General features: G+C 44.2%; 1 protein-coding gene across 4 annotated transcripts in view; it reads left to right on the top strand.

Moving 5' to 3' along the window:
* LOC135388423 (uncharacterized) overlaps nt 1-18067 on the top strand; it is an 84789-nt gene that overhangs the window by 4207 nt on the left and 62515 nt on the right. For all 4 annotated transcript variants that reach the window (XM_064617980.1, XM_064617979.1, XM_064617981.1 and 1 more), the window contains exon 4: nt 1213-1338. The gene's annotated coding sequence lies outside the window, so the exon portion shown is untranslated. The remainder of the gene's footprint in view (nt 1-1212; nt 1339-18067) is intronic.

The raw sequence follows: 18067 nt of genomic DNA, 5'->3' as shown, positions 1-18067 counted from the left end.
TGGACCGTGCCTTTTTGAAGGACATTCGTCACCAGTAGGGCAGACACAGTCGTGAGTCATTTCGTGCTGCCCGTATTCCTTTTGCCTCGAAATCTGTGCTCTCCAGCTATCATGCAAGACGTGTGATATGTGACTATATTTATTGCTTATGTTTCAAAGCCTTCATTTTGACCTTTGATCGAAATGCAGGCATTCTGATATCACTTTTGCTTTGGTTAATTACTGCAGAAGGAGTAACTTTCGCGAAATTTGCGAACACTTTTTTGTTCACGAGTTTAAAGTTCCGTGAAATATTCGAATCAATGACAGAACAATACACGAGCAGAATATGTAAAAAATTTGGCCCAGGATGCTAAGGCAGCTTATGTAACTGGTTTCTTACGCTATTACACCACATTGCTTCACAAAATGTTCAGTTTTTCTGCACTGTAAGTGGAGACAGGTGTCCCGTGATTTGTCCCTTGTGTGTCGTCCAGCAAGCGTGTATGGGTTTAAGTAGAGCTGTCATGGGTAAGTTACTTTTAAAAAGTAACTCAGTTACAATTAGTTTGTAAAATTGTAACTACATACAGTAAACCCTCGTTAACTCGAACTCGCTCATCTTGAAATATCGGTTATCTCGAATATTTTTTGCGTCTCGATCCAGGTCCCAATGCTTCCTATATATTTGGGCCCTTTTAAGTCGAAGCTTTTTTTTTGTGCGAGTACGGCTATCTCGAAATCCCATCGCCGGTAGGTCTGCGTACCCATGGCTGATAACGTGCATTCTTCCGTCCCCCAGGCTAGGTCAAGGTCAAAGCCTTTCAGTCCTAGTGACTCACGCGGCGCTGGCTGTGGCAGTCAGACAGCACTCCCCTTTCCACCAAACGTCACTCATCCTCCTCCTCTGCATTCGTCGAGTCGGAAGGGCTCAAAACGAAGACAAATGCAACAAGCTATCGTATAGTTGTGATACCTTTTGCTAACTTCTTCCTGGAAGTTCAAGGTGGACGGCCCCTAAGACGCCTGATGCAGTGTCGACACACTGCGATACCGCAAATTTAAGGTTCCACGAATAATTGCCTGGTCCTGGTTCCTGACAAATTAGGGAATTATTGAGCACTCAGATTTATCCACTTATACAATATTTAACAACCTCAAACATAACACAGATATACTTCCAAAAGACCACATAAATGAAACTGCTTATTTATTTACTTATTTTCGCTTCAGGGCATCAGTATGGGTACAGTGCTGTGTGCAGTCGGGAATGATGACCACTTTGAAGACAAAGAATTTTCAAACAAGCAGAGGACGTGGCTGAAAAAGTCAGCATGCCCAGCAATTCATTGGGATCAGGTACAAGATAACCTTTTGCGCTCTCGCGGGGATCAACCTGTGAAAAGTGATTTTGAAAAAAAATATTTTCTGGAAATAACAATTTTGGCAAGAAAATTCTATCTTATATGTGATACCAAAGTATTTCTGTTCAAATGTGCCCCAAAGTGTCCCAGAATTTGTTTTTTCTGTGCCATGGCAGCAGGCAGGCAATACAGCAAAAATGACAAAAAGTCGTTCTTCAGGCAGCAGTATCTTGAGAATGACACTCTTGCAGTATCTTGAGAAGAGATGTCATCTTTGTACCAATTGAAAGTACTCGTCCTTTTCAAAATTCCTGCCCATCTGAACTTCTTCAGTGAGAGCGCCCTGATGGAAAGTGAAAGTTCCAGGGTCCTGAAGTGAAAAATCAGTACCACATGATTTTTGTGCATGTTGAGATTGAGCGCTCCTCAGTTGCCGTTGGCAACCTGCCCCTCTGGCCGCCGGATTATCTGCTCTTTGTTATGAGCGGATTGCGATCCCAACTTCTAGTTTCTATTTCTCGATATGTTTTAGAACTTGGGTGATTCTTACGATGGACGTCGGGGTGGCTGCAGGCGGAAGCCGCTGATGACAAAGAAGAAGAAAAACACTTCTGTGCTGGAATTCGAAAGTCAGCTCTTTGTTGATGTGTCTAGCGGTGGTGATGTCGCCGAAGCACTACCAAGTACTTCTTCCCGTAATGTCCCGGAAGCTGGGCCATTCATGAGTACACGTCTCACTATCCAGTTCATTTGGAGCCATTGTTTGTGTCGCCAGGGTCTGTATGTGACTACGCCATGGCGGTACAAGCGTCGCTGACTTCTGTTCTGCCACTGAGCCTAAAATCATGTCAACTGGTCAGGATCTCAACCATGGGCTTTCCCAGCATTTTCCCCAAGGAGTGACAAGTAGCTTCTAGGTGTGTGTGGGGCGGAGGGCAAGGCTTGCAACCCCCTCCTCCACCACCTTACCTGGAGACATGTACTGAAGTCTGTGTGGGTGTTGAGAGGTTCATATGACATCCGAGAAAATGGTGACGACCTGCGACTACAGAGCGCGAAACTTTCATGCGTGACCTTGGAGCTCCAGGTGGGGGGCATGGCCCCATTGCACTCCACTTGGTTCGCCCATGATCTCAACCCTGGGGAACAGCAGAACCCCCGACAAATACAGTGGAGACCACTTATAACTAGACCCTGAAGTTTTCGGGTTTTATATTTTTTCAAATTCGGGGGGTAGAAATCGGGTCAATAAATTGATGTCGAAAATTCATGCAAATTCGGGCAGAAAAATTACCATTAAACTGAGTTCCGGGAGAAATCGTGCATTATTGTAGAATAAACGTTCACTGTTCTGTTTATCCAGAGTGCCAGAAGTAAGGAACAGTCACATATTTTGTAAGAAACTAGTATGTCGATGCCTTGAGGTGCCTAGCCTAGGTGCAGTTTTGCAGGTAGAAATCGGGTTTAACCCTAGGTAGGTGAACCTCAATTCGGGGTGCAAATTTGGGGAAAAATCGGGTTTAACCCTAAAACATCAGGGCCTACTTATAACGTAACTGCTTACAGTGCAGGACCATTTACAATGTGGCTTTTCCCGACCACCAATATTCTTCCCATAGAGCATAATGTATAGGAATATCATTTATATAATGGTCCCTCCTGACGTGGGACTCCGATTACAGTGCGCATTGTGAGCAAATATCTAAGCATGAATCACCCATCGCAGATAACGCTTCTGTTATCTCCTTGTGACGATGCAGGCGAGGGTGTCTTGCGAGGAGGTCGGCCGCCCGAGAAGGCTTTATATTTCTCTTTGCATTACGCCACCCATGCCATCTGAGACACGATCAACGTGCAAAACTTATGGAACGATCTTGTAGCGAACGATTTTGTTTTTTAAGCAGACACTTTTGACGGGCACTGATGTCTGCATCTGTGAGCGAGCAGCCACCGATCAAGCGATAGTGCAGGCCGTCCAGAACTGTGAGGTGCGCATGCTGGAAAACGACTCTGATGACGATCGGGACTTTGTGGGAGCAGATATGTCCCGCAAAGATGCGATAATGTGTATGCACAAACTAAGGGACTTCTGTACCCAGAATGGACTGAGCGACGAGGCATTCAGTTGCAGCGCTGTTGTTGGAGAAGCATGTACAAGACACGGTCAGGAAACTAAGCCAGACAAAAATCACGGCGTTCTTCCAGGCTCCGGGAGGACGTTGCATAAATTGTGTTCTCTGCGAAGAAACTCCGCACTGTTCAGTCTGGAGCACAACGTGGTGTAACAGAAAGGTGGGTGCTCAATTTCGGTCATATATTGGCCTAAAAATGTGGTATTTGGTTATACTAGTGCAGACTTTCGGTGGTCCCGCGACATACGTTATAAGCGGCCTCCACTGTATCCGCTTTGCGAAGTTGCGGCCTTGAACTGAATGCTCAGCAAGACAAGTCCAAAATGCTCGAAACCGGGAATCTCTCTAGTTCCAGGAGCCAGGTTTGCATAAGCCGCGAAGATGACCTCCAACTCCGAGAGTTGCGGCACAATTGCAGATCAGTGCTTATTTCCACTGAAAGAAGGAAGCAGAGTGTATGAAGTGAACCTCCGCTAGCTATCCAAGCCATCAAAAGCATTGGACAAGGGTCTCCTGTCTTGACTGACTTTTGGTCAAAGACAAATGCAGCCAAAGTGTATCAAACAAAGAGCCAGAAGGACAAGAAAACCGGTGCACAAAAGGACACGGACGACTATAAGCGGTGTGCAGTGCCTATAGGGGCTCTGCTGCTCATCCCCCTGGCAGAAAAATTGTGCAAATGCTTTGGGAGACATTGGGTGTTAGCGGATGATGCTGCACCCTTTTTCATTCATGTTTCCTGCACGTGTTCTCGTGGGATTGCCTTATATTAGATATAGTGTCTCAAATTTTCGAGTAGGCGCTCCTTAGGGGTAGAATGTGTTTAATTTTTACCACATAACGCCTTAGCTCGGTGTTTCAGGCCTTCGAAACTCAAGATCATAATCATCTGATGAGGTGTGAGTTCGGGCCCTGGTACGCGCCCATGGGAAGGTCGACATGACGTATCGATGAGCTCGATCATGCCAGACGTTAGCGCACTCGCCAGATAACATCACACCTACTCTGTTTACAAGAGTGATGTTATCCGCTGAGTGCACTAATATGCGGCATGATCAAGCTCACCGATACGCCATGTCGACCTTCACATGGGTTCACAGCAGGCCCCCAACTCACACCCTATCAGATGATTGTGATTGCGAGTTTCGAAGACCCGAAACGCTGAGCAATGCATAATGCGCGTGTTGTCGTTGGCTTTCAGGTGAACCACGTCAATGACATGACATGCATCAGGTTGCAGCTTGCCCTATGTTTCTCCATTTGTCAGAACACCTGAACCTGTAAAAAATGTTTTCATTTTTAACAAGAATCCTTGGCATTCGTGAGGTTCACTCTCCAAGTTGGTGGGCACACTCGCTGTTGGGATTATTACAAGGCCCTTTAGTTCCCCTTCCCAATGATACTTTATTTACATGTTGTCCCCAAGCATGTTTTCAATTTTAGTTTAAGTTTGTGAGTTTACTGCCTTGTCGGCAACAGCACATAGTTTTATGATCAGATAGCTTTGTTTGTGGTGCTCGCACTTGATTGAGTCTCTCAGAAAGGAAGATTGTACTTAGAGCCTGAAGTTTTAGGGTTTTACCCGATTCTTCCCAGAATTTGCACCCCGAATTGAAGGTTGCCTCTTTAGGGTGAAACCCGATTTTTACCAGGCAAATTGCCCTCACTGAGACATCTGTAGGAAGGCACCAACTTACTTGTTTGGCAGAAAAATGCAGTTACATCACCGTTTGTACCAAACCGCTACAGTTAGTTTGAATAACTGAGCCCGATTTCTCCCCGATTTTAGCGTAATGGAAGTTTTTTCACCAGAATTCGCATGAATTTAGTGCACATGTTTATATACCCGATTTTTACCCCCGAATTTAGAAAAAAATATTTCCCGAAAACTTCAGGCCTTAATTGTACTTATGTCTAAAGGGTGTGGTTTAACTTTTGAGTATAGTCTGCACCACATAAAAATGTGAGACCTTTGGTTTACACTCACAAAGCTTCTTCCATACACTTCAAGCAGATTCTGCTAATGTCACGCGTTAATTGAACTAATGCGATTAGCTTAGCTAGAAAAATAGAAAGTCACTCTTTGTACAATGTGTCACTTCAGGAGAAAGGCCAAGTGTAACGTGCACTTGCTCAAGCGGCAATTTTCACATGCATAATTCTCGCAGAAGCAATGTAACAACGGCAGTGTTCCTATTGCAATAGTACGTTACGACTACAAGATGATGGACTAAACAATGCTATGCTTACTTTGTTAACTTTTCAGTTCAACTAGCCAAATTAGTTTGATTTACGTGTGCTGACCTATACATTTCATTGCGACCTTCTCGCCAACCTTCTCATTGCACAATGTTTGCTTTGCGTATTGTTGGCTAACTTGGTAACAGTGCTAGGTTTGACAAGTTCCTTTTTAACGAAAGAAAGAGAGGATTCCGACTTAACGTAACAAATAACAACTTTAAGCAGAAGTTCCTTTTTGTCGGGTAGCTAGTCCAGCAGCATATCTCACGACTTCTATCGTGAATTACTCAAGGTGGGCTTGTTTCAGAAAAATGTGATACGTAAATTGCCAAAAGGAGAAAATTGCAAAATCCTTTGCATTTTACCTCTGTTAGCAGCGCACACCTCTGAAAGCAGTTAACCCAAAATTTCCGCCACAATGCAAACCGTAATTATAGGTCGCAACTGCCATTCATGCTAGGGCAGGTTCTTATAACGGAAACACAGTTCGGAGGTTCGGGTGCTCGAACGCTGCTGATTTCCACAGAAATAATTTCCAGCATGCCATTACATGTGGCGAGAAACGTCCAGACTCTTGTTTCATAAAACACTGTGATGAACGAACAAGTGTAGCTGGATTTGCCTATCTGTCAATGCAGTTGCAGTGTACGACTCCCAGCACTCTTGCGGTTGTCTCCCACATGACGGTGCGGCTGTCGCTCTGCACATCACCTATAGTGTTGGAGCCTTCTAATGTGCAGTAGAAAAAGTATGAAGCTTTGCACTTCATTTTCTCAAAACAAGTTTTTGCCATACCTGCACCGCTTGTGAAGCTGATATCTCCATAACCACTTAGTCTATTTTGATGCGGTTTGTTTCTGTGCAATCACTGAACCTTCCTACAGTCCTTGGAATTCTTATTTTGCAGGTGAATCAATTTAGAATGTATGCTATCGTCATGTGTTTCTGTGCCAGATGCATCAGTTGCAACCACATGAAAAACAAAATTACAAAATGCAAAGATTTATAAAAAAAAGTAGAGAAATAGGTCCTCGAGATATCATTATAATTTTTGATGAATTCATTTTGGGAGCATCATCAACATATGTGTAAATTTTGATAATAATCTATTATGAAGTAAAACAATTTGTGTTGATCTCCACGTCCCCCTTTCACTAGGGCTATGTGAAGATTCGATATTTTTAATACAAATAGAATATCTTTGAATATATCTGAGATTTCACGAGTTTGTGAACCTTACGCGCGAAATCCATGCTCCATGTTCCCGACTGTAGCGGTGTGCTCTGTGCTCGTGAAGATAGCTTCGTACCAGTCCAGCAGGATGCATATTGTCGAGATGAGCTCTTGGTAGCAAGCCCCCACTAGTGAAACGCGCACAATGGACGGCTGAAATTTTATGTGAGATGTTCATAAAGAACACATTGGCGCACGAATATAACTTTTACGATTGGCAGCCACTTCCCGTATGTACGTTAATACCATATGTAATCAAAACTGGAATCCGACCCTGTGATTGGTACTTATTTCGAGCGAGTCTGAAGCCATGAGTGCAGGAACAGCAACACTGTGACAGTCACAACAAATACAGGAAGGCATGTTGTGCATTTAGTTTCTTATCTTGTGCCAACCCAAACAACCGTATTTGCACGATTCTAACGCGCCCCCGATTCTAACACACAGGTGAATTTATCTGCGAAAAATCCAAAAACTTGCCAAAAATTCCACATAACTCTTCGATAACACATTTATGACCAGAAGATGCAGTTACATGGTGAAAATCAGGTGAGAATATGAGTAGCACATGCAGTGAAAAAGCAAAATAAGTACTATATGACTAGAAGTAAAACGATCGTTATCAGACCATTCAGTTTTGCTCTCAGAGCTGGATGAGTTTTCTTTGTCGCTGTCGAGAGACCACAAGTAGTCTCGAAGACGTGACATTTCAGTGACAGAGTCACGTAGCTTAGGCTTTCTTCATTATGGAGTTCATCCACCAGCTCGCCTGCATCTATGCTGTGTTATTATCCGCTTCACCTGCACCTCCATGCTATCACAAAATTGCAATACACTCTGTGTTCCAAGTCATTTCCACATAACATTGTACTGGAAGAGAACAAACAAAAATAAATAAATAAAATAAATACTGCTCACAGGGCAAAAGTTTCACCGCATATTACATTTAGCATCCTACCGTGCCGGAATATCGACTGCGCACTGGAATGTGTCTCTTTCGGGATATCTTGTGGCTTCCCTCACCCCCTGGATATTTCCCGCTGTTAGCAGTGCACAGGAAAATGTGACGTTCAGCAATTGTGCTGACGTGGCATCCAAAATCAATGATATCTTTCACATCATCTGCCAGAGTACCGTAATTTCACGCGTATAACCCGCAGGATGCGTTTTTTGGGACGTTTTGAAAATTTTCTGGCAGATAAGCCGCACCTGCAGATAAGCCGCGGGCAATACGAGACGACTGATTTGCGCGACAAAGGAGACCATAGAGAAGGCCATAAAGCCTGTAGTCCATACTCCGGGATCGGCACAGTGTACAACAGAGGAGGTCAGTTCTGGAGTTCTACCAGGATCGGATTGTGCCCTTGTCGGGTGTTTTTCGTGGGCTGATGGGTCAGTGATCTTCCAGAAGACGTGAATCACTGTCACCACTTTCCTTAAAGCTGCTTGGGGGAATGCACCAGGAAGATCAATCTACTCGAATGTGGACCCGTCCCTGTTACGCACTGTTCGTGCATCGGCAGGGCAGTGCTGTTCCAGAGACACTGTCGGCCGTTTCGTTAAAATCGGCGTATGGGGAAAATACCAGGAAAAAATAGTCATCAGATAAGCCGCACCGGTGGATAAGCCGCAGGGCGCCCGTAAGAAAAAAAAATCGCGCATAAGCCGCGGCTAATACGCGTGAAAATACGGTATTCTGGGGTAATGTTGCCTGTGTGAATACATGGAATGGCACATGTTGCTCTTCTCCCCCTTTTATTCATCCACGGTAACTGTGGTGTTTTGGTCAGGAGCAGCCGGATCTAGTTTAAAAAAAAAAGTCTGTCTCCATTTTCAGCTTCTCTCACTTTCATCTCTCAAGTGTCTTTCTCACCGCTAGCTTTCAACTCCCTTAAAGGGACACTAAACAGGTATACAAGGTGCACTTTTTGTTAACGCGTGTCCTTACGTTCCCGGTGGTAAACAATTTCCGAAATTATTGGTACCGAAAAGTAAATAATGGCTCTAAGCCGACACAGTATATTCACAGTGCTCTTTCCAGCTCATGCCCCGCCCTGCGATGCCCTGCCGACAATAGCCGCACATCATTTTGACCATGGGCGTACCGTGAGGGGGCAATTTGGGGGGGGGGGGGGATTTGGAAAGCCCTGCTGGTTGATAAAGCTGGTGACACGGCTTAGTGCAAAAAATATTATACTATCGGAGAGGGAAAGGGAGTTCCTGCAGCAGTGATTAAAATATATTTATAGGACTGATAGGTTTCCGGTATGAAATGTGGCTATGCTATCCGGGAATGGGACATCGCGTGGTGTTGTTGTAAGCGTGTCGGCTCCAGAAATGCTCGAAAAAAATGTTCTTGTACATGGTACAGTTGCTCTTAATAGGTCGTTGCTTCATAGTTTTTTCCTTCTTGGCTTTTTTGTTTGTCCACTAGCTGCAAAGCTGTTGATGTGAACGTGTGTCAGCGATGCATTGTCATGAGTGGTGTGCCTTTCCCGTTCTGAAGTGGGAATCTTTGCTTCTCTTAATAACCTTCTAAGTTGCTTAAATACTGACTTTGATGCTTTGGTCACTTCTTCTCGTGCATACGCAGTCGACGCGCATTGTGTGGTAGCTGTCGACATAAGCGAGGGCGCCTCTATGATTACGTAGTTCAAGCAAAGCCACAACGGCAGGAGTATTTTACCACGGTTCCTTAATGTACGCTGCCAGTGATTACTGTAGAAGTGCTTTTTTTCGCGCGGAATTATCTTTCGCGTTTTTCGCGCACACCTCCAAAATCGCGAATTTAAGTTCCCGCGAATAACTCTGGCCATATGAGGGCGAAAATCGTTCAGCGTTCGACGCTATACCGCGTCTACCTGACCCTTTTTGTAGCATAGGCAGTTTAAGCAAGCGCAGAAGATTGTTTTATCCCATCAGGCAAGATGAAAAGAAATTAAAATTCATCATGCTTTTGTTACTCCTATAAACACTTTGCACTATACATGCAATATACCATGAAGCCAGAACTTGCCTTTCCCCGCATTCTCAAAACCAGCTTGAATGATAGTACCACATCTCAACCGAACTGGTCAGTGCCCCGAGTGATAATTGATAAGAACTGCTAAAATAAACTGGTAACTTGCACACGGCCAGTACTACGGCCTCCTACGAGGTCATTCGACAGGACCTTTCCTCCTATCTCTGTGAGGAGAAGAAAGGAATAGATCTAGAATGCCGCAATCCACGTGAACAACGGATGTCTTAATACGTGCTGAAATAAGCCCGAGTATTGACGGCGGCACGATATGCAAGAGCAAAGCACTCCCGGAAACCTGTGTCGCGAATTTAAGTTCTCGCGAATCAATCCTCAAAGCAGCTCTGCTCGAAAACGCGAAAATATTTTCCACGCGGAAAAAACCACTTCTACAGTATACAGAACAATTTGTTGCGACTGAATGTTTTTTTTAATCATTTGTCATTATGACTGTCCTATTGCATACGGTTGAAAGATTAAGACAGATTGAAGGAAACAGGTTGGAACAGGAACTGGAAGGAACAGGAAACAGATTGAAGGATTTGTGCGCAGCTGCGCTCATATAATGACAGGAAATTATTCGAACTTTTCTTTTTTATGTTTCATACGAACCACAGCCACACGCGGATTTATAATACTGGTCAGGGTTGGTTCTGGTCAATTGGGTCCCCTCCAAGTTGTCATTTGCTGTAGGCTCGAAAATAGATACTAGCATTTACCATACCAAGGAGCCTTTCTTCTCGTTTCTTCATCAAATTCGCTGAAGTGACAATTGCTATGAGCATCACAACTGATTGAACACATTGAGACAGTGCTAAGTGTATTGGGAAAGCTAATTAGCCTGTGCTTTCAGCACATTTCCATTATTTCAACCACTTTATTGCACACTGCTTATGTGCCGCAAACGCTAATCATTGTGACAACCTTAGTCACTTATGACAACTTAGAACAAGCTGCAAAGACAAAAGACAAAGACAGGCTGCAAAAAAAATACCTCTTCGCTCCCTTTCATACATTCCTACCACCTTCTCCTTGAGCAGTTGGAATATACTTGGGTCGAAACCAAAATCTGCCTTCAGGCTCCGCATGTAGCAGTAAATCGAGCGTGGAGAGGGAAGTGGTAGGTAGTCGTTCTCCCGAAGCAAAGCATACACAGCTGTCGACTTTATTTTCAAAAGGAGGCTGTCGTAGATCCATTCAGCACTGTACCTGCATGTACTACGTCACCCTGTGGACTATAGTCACAGCTACAATAAGTACAAATCGTGGTTCCATAATGGCTATTATAGGCCCACCGTATAAGTGGACACACTGTACCTCATTGCAGATGATGACTTGGCACTGGCTTTCTTAAGGCTTTGGTTGAGTATAACCTTTTGCCTGTCTGGGAGCTTCTCCACAGCGGCCAGCTTTCCATGAGACGTGTGTTTGGTCATACATGCTGTCTTCTGTTGAGCAATCTTCCGCTGAAGGCTCCGAACTTTCTTCAAGGCAGCCCACAGTTTTGTGTTCAACCTGTTAACTTCCGCCTTGGTGCACATCTCCGCCTCGGTCTGACATGACTGATCTGAAATTAGTAAACAAACAGTGCTGTCATCTGCAGTCCTTATGAGGCTGGTACAAAAACTAGTTATAAATTTCACACCAGGCACGGGGTATGGCAGACTCAGCTGGTATTTGTCATTTTCCATTTATCAGTGAATGCTTATATTCCTACCTTGCGTGGACACGCCACGTGAGGAATTCGTTCCAGCGGAGATGACTCTTGAATCACCTGCAGATAAGGCAACTGTCAAGTATGCCAGTGTAACGGATTGAGAAATCTTAGTTGAGCACCATATAATCAGAATGACGAACACGTACCTGCGCCCACTGGTGCCGATGCGTTGTCTTGAAGCTGAAAGCTTTCAAGCTCAGGTCTACCTGGCTCTGGACTTGCTTCAATCGCCTGTGACGACTGCCCCGCTTTCTTTTGACGGGAGCATTAGTTGTGCCGCGTTGCTTGACGGAGCGGCTTCGGGGTTTCTGAGTGCTCAGGTAGGACGGGCAACCGTCGAATACGCGTGGCACTGCACCTTCACGAAGCTTTGGCTTGTCGCGTTTGTGCTGCACTTTTTCGCCGTTGATGGTGAACTCGTTGTGCCACACAATATCAGTCGGATCGAAGTGCTTCTCGCACACGTGTGTGTGGCGAGTCGAACGAGAATCGCTCAGTTTCGGTCCGAGGAATGGCACGTTTCCACTTATCCCGCTGGCTTCCATCCGACGGGAACGTAAACATAGACACTTTTTCTCCCCCGGGATACCTCGAACGGCACATCGTGACACAACATGTTTGTGGCATACTGCTAGCACATGGATAACCTCGCAGCGTCAACACATGCGTATATTGTGGAATGAGAAGACGCACACGTTTACTCCCGCATTCCGAGGCTGCTGCCAGCGCGCGGGCGCTTCGGTCTCTAGGCGAAGCTCTCCCATAGAGTGACGGAGAAGCTGCGTGACCAGTAAGCTATTAAGGGACCGTGGTGTTATATATGCGAATACGCCCAGTCGCAGTGAGTAAAGTTGTTCAATGGGCGGAATTTTGAGTTCCTTGAAATGATATTGCGACACTCATGGGGAATTCACTATGAAACGCAATGCTCGCTTTTGCAGCGTAAAAATTTTCGCGAAATTTGTATTGGTTGTGCATCCCCACGCTAATAAACAATACTGAAGTGTAGGGTAGATTAAGGCATAATAGAGCGTGTGCCTGAGCCAGTTAGATATGACGTGCCTGATTCTACTTAGGGCACCGATTTTTCGTGCAATGTCGCATGACACTTTAGCGATATGCGTGTTCCACGATAGGTTGTCTTGGAACCACACTCCAATAAATTTTATTGCTCGGGTTTGCTCGACGGTATCCGTACCAATGCATAGTTCTATTTCGTCAGGTGTTAGAGGCTTATTCTTAGGTCAAAATATTAGGTACTTCGTTTGTTTACGTTAAGTTTTAATCTATTTGCACGGAGCCACGTAGACAGTTCATGGAGATACTTGTTTACAGTGACATTCAAGTGGCTTATTGAGGTGTGGCTGAAAAAGACATTTGTATCATCTGCGTACAGGATTATTTCATTAGTACAAGGAACAGAGGTAATATTGTTGATATACAATAGAAAGAAAACCGGTCCTAAAATTGAGCCTTGTGGTACACCGTACTTTATCACCTGCTTCGAAGAATGTTGATTATGTATGTATACACACTGCTGCCTATTGTCAAAGTAGCTCTTGGAAAGATCATAGGCCACACCCCGAATACCATATGTGAAAAGTTTATGTAGTAGTATGTCGTGCTGGATGCTGTCAAATGCTTTTCTGAAGTCCAAAAAGAGACCGATAGTGTACCGCCGATTCTCAATGTTCTCTATAATTTTATCCTTTGCTCCGAGTAATGCAGTTTCTGTTGATTTACCCTTTTGGAAACCAAACTGGGATTCTGAAATTATGCGGTGCTTTTGTAAAAAGGAGAGCAAACGTTTGTTTATCAACTTTTCTAGTACTTTGGAGAATAGAGGGAGGATCGAGATTGATCTATAATTGTTCAAGTCGTTTTTATTTCCACCCTTACTTAATATTATCACTTTTGCAATCTCTAAACTGTCAGGAAACACCCCTGATACGAACATGCTATTTGCTATGTGACATAGCGGGTGGCATAGTACGGTGGCAACGTGTTTGATCGGAAGAACTTTAAGATCGTCCACGCCCACCGAATTGGACACTTTTAACGATAAGATTACATGTTCAACTTCGACCAGGGTCGCAGGGTACAAATAAAGTGAGTCAAGTTGTGATTGGTTGAGGTATAGATGGAATGATGTCTCTGATTGATGGTTATTTGGCACATCCATCGTGCCGACGTTGATTAAGTGATTATTGATGATCTCTGCTAGAGAAGGACCCGCGTACTTGTTACCATCTAAAGTAAACTCTTTCGGTACTTCAGAGTGTGCACATCCAAAAGCTATTTCCTGTAGTGTGCGCCATGTCTTTTGGGCGTTGTTGTGGTTCTGGTTGAATAACTTAGTATAATATTCTAGTTTTGCTTTTTTAGTTCTTTTTGTGATTTTGTTACGAAAGTGCTTGAATTCCTGGAAATGCTCTGGATCGCACGGTTTCAGAAACTTGTGGAAAAGTTTATTTTTCTTTTTGATTTCGTCTAAGAATGAGTGGGTTACCCAAGGTTTGGGCGCTTTTTTGCATCGAGGGTGCATCGCTACTTTTGGAAAAGATTTGGTATAGCAGTCAGATATGTTGGTTAGCAATTTCTGGTACAGGAGAGTGGGGTCCCTTACAGTGTAAAAGTTATCCCATTCAAGATTTGCAATGTTGCTATAAAAATTGTCTAGTGATTCTTCATTTATAATCCTGACCTCTTGGGACTGGAGGTGGTTACGTGGGCTAGTGTTAGTTGTTGTTAATGATAAAACGCAGAAGACAGATAGATGATCAATGTTGAGAACACTCCGGAATATAGTACACGTTTACTATTAGTAATGCAAGGATCGAGTAATGTATTTGATTGTGGTCTTATTGGAATATTAATCAAATTTGTGTGACCAAAAGATTCATAAAGATTGGAAACGCTTAGAGAATCCTGCGAAAGAAAATTTATGTTTAGGTCGCCTATGATGACAAGAGGCAACCTCATGCCATCTGCTTCCCCAATCAGCCTTTCCCGATGGAGGCCTGTAAATTACTGTGACAAGTATGCCGCAAGTTGTTTTGACCAAGCATTCGACATCATCATTTATGGTAGTGAGATTGCTTTCAACGGTGTAGTCGCGCTTTAAATAAACAGCGACCCCGCCGCCGCGTTTTGCTGAACGCTGTAGAGTGACAGGGGAATACCCAGGAAAGTGTATAGGGTCTTCACCCTGCTTAAACCATGTCTCAGTTAAGGCCAGGATATCAAAAGGGCATCTTAGAGAATCAAGGAACAAGTAGATATCATCTTTTTTTGCCCAGAGACTTTGGGCATTCAAATGAAGTAAAGATAAGTAGGAATGGAAACGAGACACAGTATCGTCAAAGGTTGCATTTGTAACATATTCAAGAGTTGATAAAATCGAGAAAGTTGGCTCATAAGGACGACTTGGTCTAAAACACACTGAGTTACACAATTTTGGTAAGATCTTCTTCAGCCTCTATACGGATAGCCCTGCTGCCTTGTACCTGCCTTACATGGACAACACCATGATGGGTCCATACAAATGCGTATGCTGTTTCGCGGGCTTTGGTACGCGCCATCCAGTGCAACTTACTGTTCGCATCCGTAATATTCTCCTGTATGTATACGTGCCTAGTAGTTTCAGTACTTCTTAATTTATTTCGACTTTCAACCCATGCGTCTCTTTCATGGCGATTTACAAATTTGACAATAATCTTAGGTATTTTTCCCGATTTTGTGGGTAGCCGGTGAATGGCCTCAGTATTGTCCCTTGTAAGAGGAGGCACTTGCAAAACCTTGGCTACGTCATTCACTCTTTGATATAGGTCTTCTTGAAGAATAACCGTTATGCCGTGTATCTCAGTATTGTTAAGACGGCCGTATTGTTCCAACTTGTTTAGTTTTTGTTGTATATCGTTTGTTTTGTTACAACTGGCTTCAATGACGTCCACACACTTTCTAAGGTTCTTGATATCGCTGTCTTGTTGTGCAATGTGGATCAATAACTCGTCATATTTCGCAGACAGCATTTCGAGGGATGACTCAATGTTTTGTACTGTCTCGACTACAGGTAGTAGTTTATCCACGTTGGCCTTAATTTCTGGTAGACATGCTAGTTGGCTCGAGAGGAGCGACAGCTGTGTCTGTATACCAAATTTTCATCCACCTCCTTGGTTTCCTTCGAGCGTAACCTGGCGGTTGAGCAGGTCGAGCAGCGCCATGAGTTTTTTTTTTTTTCAAATGACTTTTTTGTAACGCTGGACTCTGAAACTCCCGAGCACTTTCCAGTATGATAGTGGTTGTTACAGTCATTGCAAGTTATGTAGGGAATGAATGAGCAATCTTTCATGCAAAAGAGGCAAACAACGTCACAGGATAACTGCGGCATTTCGTAATTTGGCCCGGGGTTGGATTCGATATCAGTCTCAGGCGCAGATCAGTCTCAGGGCGGTATCATTGAAACACTCACATATATAGCTCCCATGAACAATCGGGCATGGCGGCACCACTGCGGGTATCATATTGTACATATTTGTGCGCTTGCACTTTTTTCTCACCTGAAATAATATGACGAAAAGCTTAGACCATGTCCCCTTGTTGGTGCCACCATGCCAAGTGCCTGTCCCTACGTGAATGCTGTGAATATGTAGTACTGCTGTGACTGCTGCTGTTGCGTCTAATCCGGTTCTTGCGCAGAGTGAGAAGATTGCCAACGGATAATCGTAGATTTTCGAAGCATCTAGTTGTTCCAGTGATATGGGTTGAGTTGCTGAACACATGTATTGCAGGTGATGAAAACCTGTCACAACAGCGTCCGGGAGGCGGTCGTCTGGGGATGCGACGGTGTAAAACTGAAATAATATGACGAAAAGCGTAGACCATGTCCCCATGTTGGTGCCACCATGCCAAGTCTAATGAATGACTATGTCATTCGCAACACACGTGTGATTTTTGAGTGACTTCCACGAAACAAAATGTGTGGTTGTCAGGTTGCATTGCCAACCCAACTTTAACGTTATAAACCAGAGTTACCTCTTTGAACGAGTATGTTGCTGCCTATTCAACATCACTCGGCTGAATAAAGCTAGTCAGCCGTATGAACTTCCTGAACTATCTTGTGGTCACCCATGTAGCTGTGCTGTCCCTTACAATGCCTGAGCACCCTGATTTAGTTGCAGCACACACTCATTGATTTATGAGAAAAACAATGTTTTTAGCACAGTGCTCCCACACGTGCTGGACACACTCCCACACGTGCTGGATACATATCACACATGTGAAATGTTATGTCCTTTCACAACCAAGACAACTAAAAATGTGCACAAGAGTCATACTAGAAGTTCTGGTACATCCAGAGTCCTACAACTTCCCAGGTCATTCAGCTAAGTGGCCATCACAGAGACTGCCTCCCTGACAGAGCTGTCCACGAAGTATTTAAGGCTACTGCAATGTGAAATACAAGCACCACGCCTTTATGTACCACCACACAGAACTCTGCCTTAGCTGGCTGCCCGGCGGCTATCACGCAACATACTTTCTCCGGAGGCCGCATCGCAGCGCCACCAGGTTGTTGCACAGTCCCTATGATACGATACTGTTCAGTTCCTCAATGCTCCACCTACTGCACTAAATGCGGAATGAACATGTAAAAGCAGACGACGCGAGGAAGCTATCCACACTAAGGTAGTTTCGTTCTCCACAGCGTGCCGACACCATTCGATTTCTGAGCGAATAGTGCAACGATACATATAAAGCCTTTGCGTGGAAGAAAGAATGCTAAGTGGCCTGAGTGACATATTGCCTAGAGAAGTCGGAAGTTTTCCCATCTCCATTTATTACGGACAAGCAATCTCCTCGCACGAACCCTCGTCCCTAAAACATTGATGTTTCGTATACAGTCAACCCTCGATTTATGAACACCCTCGGTTTCAGAGGGTGTTCACCCTCAGTATTTGAGAGTTGGGTTTGCGTTTATAATGCAACATATAATTCGCACAATAGCTGACATCGATGGGGACCACGCCACTAGTATGCTCTGAAATCGTTCATAAATTGAGGCCAGGAACACTTGGTCCCCCAATGCGGCCCTGGAAAACCTGTTTGTTGTCCGGATTTCGAGAGTTTAAAAACCGAGGGTGCGATACCTGGAAAAAGTTTCGTCTGTTCCGGTGCCATTCATAAGACCATGGAATAATCCCTTTGAAGGTTTCTGTTGACCTCGGAACGATCCATTCATAAATTGAGAGCAAAAACGCTGGGCAACTCGTAGTTCGTTCCCAGAAATTCCATTCATTATTCGGATATCGAGGTTCATAAAACGATTGAAAAAACTCATGTAAAAAGTTTGGTTCCTCATGCTCCTGTTCATAAAACGAGGGAA

Source organism: Ornithodoros turicata, chromosome 3, assembly GCF_037126465.1.
Source record: "Ornithodoros turicata isolate Travis chromosome 3, ASM3712646v1, whole genome shotgun sequence".
In the NCBI taxonomy this organism is placed as follows: Eukaryota; Metazoa; Arthropoda; class Arachnida; order Ixodida; family Argasidae; genus Ornithodoros; species Ornithodoros turicata.
This window is presented reverse-complemented; position numbering and strand designations above follow the sequence as displayed.